Source organism: Psammomys obesus, unplaced genomic scaffold (genome assembly GCF_907164565.1).
Source record: "Psammomys obesus unplaced genomic scaffold, mPsaObe1.curated_primary_1811, whole genome shotgun sequence".
NCBI classification, from domain to species: Eukaryota; Metazoa; Chordata; class Mammalia; order Rodentia; family Muridae; genus Psammomys; species Psammomys obesus.
This window is the reverse complement of record NW_026589732.1, coordinates 8,838,650-8,841,654: the sequence shown is the minus strand read 5'-3', so window position 1 is coordinate 8,841,654 and position 3,005 is coordinate 8,838,650.

Sequence of the window (3,005 nt, the reverse complement as noted above, 5' to 3'; positions counted from 1 at the left end):
TTTGTTAGATGAATGATGAGGAAACAGTAAAACAATTTTTAAGCATTTATTTTATGGTTTTTAGTTGTGTGAATGTGTGTGTTGCAAGATGCCCTCACAGGCTAGGGGCATTGGCTCTCCTGGACCTGGAATTACAGGCAGTTGTAAGTCACCCAGTTGGGTGCTGGGAATTGCACTCTAGTCCTCTGCAGCCTGACTCAGACACTCAATGGGCACTGGACAAGCACTCTGAGATATTCAATGGTTCTTCAAATACAGCGCAAGTACAGTGTTTGAGCTGCCTCCTAACTCTCTGTAAACAGCTATCAGAGTTAGTGTGTTTTCTTGTCTCAGGGGAATCACATCATTATTCTTCACTCGTTCACATCCTTGACTTAAAACAGAATTTTGGATTTGATAGGAAAGAAGAATTTGTTGATGACTGAAATGTATCCATAAAAGTGGCCCCATGGGTATATTCATTTTTATAACCTCATGTTACATACACAAGTATCCATGTGTTCTTATCCCTCAGACATTACTCTTCAAAGTGTAGCTTTGAAGAATGAAGTCATTTCCTTGATAGGTTTCTAACAGTGAGACATTAAATTGTATCTAACATTAGGCTCTTCTAAGCTATGCTGAGCTGTCCACTTGAATAAAGAAACTGGTGAATATATCCATAGCTACTTCTATTGGATGACAGCCTAGATGTTGGACTGTAGTCTCAAATTGTAGCCTATCATTCGAACTCTTGAGAAATAAAACTATATTATCCCTCCAGAAAGATTAGAATAATTCTGGGTCAAAAGTACCCGTGGTGTCTGTGAAAACACTACTTTTGTTATTCTTCCCTGGCCTCATTACAGCTTGTTATGTAATATTTGGTTGATGTCCCTTGGGAGGCCTGAACTTTTCCGAGGGAAGGCAGAGGTGTAGTGGGCCTAGCTAGAAGGGCAGAGTTTGGGGACTGTGGCCAGGATGTGAAAAAAAAAAAACAAAAACAAAAACAAAAAACTGTCAGTTTGATGGGTGAAGATGCGTTGTTTCCCAACGATTTCATTACTACTACGAAGACTGAAAACTGTTATGTTTCTTGATCATTTCTACTTTGGGGATGTATTATTTTGCAGAATGTTTCTTGTTTTTAATCACATGTGTGCATCTCTCTCTCTCTCTCTCACTCTGGGTGTGTGTGTGAACATATGAGTGCAGATGCTGTCAGAGTCTAGACGGAGGCTTGGATGCCCTGAAGCTGAAGCAGCAGGCTTTATAATCGACCTCATATGGATTTTGAAACACAACTTTGATCCTCTGCAACAGCAGTATGTGATCTTAACCACTGAGCCATCTCTCCAGTCCTGAATTCTTCTTCAGGTTTGACTGAATTTCAGAAAAACTTTATGCATACCATAATTAAATTGAACATATGTACAGAAATATTTTGTCCCCTCTTTGGCCTTCTTTCTCTTACACAACTTTCTTTACATTTTTCTTCTTTCTCTAACTAGATTTCAGGAAACAAAGAATTATAAAAATTATTTTCTTCATTTCTTGTTCATAAAAATTTGTTTCTTTGTTTTTTTTTTACATCAGATCTATCATGCATTTTATTATCTGTGAATTGAGTGGCATACTTCTGTAAGAAAGTCTAAGGCATTTTGTGAGTTTTTAATAAATATTAATATCTTCTGTCAAAGTAATCTGGAAATTAAGGATCAGCCAGCTCTGCCATTACCATTCATTGGTCATGCATCTTTCTCTGTAGATCTCATCAGTTGTAATAAATTTAAATTTTATTATATATATAATAATTCTATATGGTATCCAACTGTTGGTTTATGTGAACTATTTTATCACTTCATAGGGTAAATCTCTTTTTCTATTATTTTCTTAATTCATTTCAAGCAACGCTTTCTGTTAGATTTTGTGTTCATTCTGATATGATCCATAACAATCTCATCAAATTTGCCTTGAACCAATAATTTTTATGTCAAAAGAGTTGATTTCTCTAATGTTCCATTTTCTAGCATAGCAAGTGGCCAAAAGCAAGAGTGACAATGCGACATAGATGATCCTTGACCCACAGATAGACGGGTGCTGCCTGGGCTCCTGGGCTCAGACACTTCCTGCTCTGGCATCTGGCAAACCTGGCTTATTTCTGAGTCTCTCTGAGCCTCCAGCTTCGCTGAGGAGTTGGCAAGCCCACATCTATGATGCTATGAATCTCTTCCTTTCTAATTCCCACAGCAATAGACTGGCCCAGATGGCTTCAATTCTGCCCTTGTTTTGTTCATGAAATACAAACTAGGTTGAAAATCTGTAACAGGTATTCATTAAAAGGGAAAGGAGAAAAATATATTAATGGATTCAGGAATTGAAATTGGCCTGTATGTGTGTTTCTCTGTCTGTGTGTTTCTACTGGTCATGTGTCTTTGAAGCCTGCTATAACCCTGGAGAGTCTTCGTGTCTTCAGTCCTGAGAATAACAACTCCCTTATTTCTAGAACACACAGATTCCAAGCAGAATGAAGAGTTGACCAGCACCAACGTAACCCACTTATTCCCCATGCATGGGCGCCCTAAGCTACATTGTCTTGTTAGCAGATAAATAGAGAGATAGCATTTTCAGAGTTTACTTATGCATTTAAACTTAGAAAACATTTTTTAGGTGGCCCAGTTTGAGTAAGGTGCTTCATCAGCCCTGCCTTTACAAAGAACTTTATTTGTAACTTTTTGTATTTATATTTAATGGTTTTATGTGTAAGACTTTTGCCTGCATGTGTGTCTGTGTACTGTGAGTGTGTCTGGTTCCCATGCTCAGAAGAGGTCAAGGGGTTTGCTGGAGCTGGGGTTACAGATGGTTGTGAGCTGCCATGTGACTTCTGGGAATCTGGTCTTCTGTGCTCTTAACCACTGAGCCATCTCTTCAGGCCAGAAACATCTTTTTAAAGAAAAGTTTTCTTCATTAACTTGTACCATTGTACCCTGCTGACTTTAATAGGAAATATTTTTCCTTAAAGACAC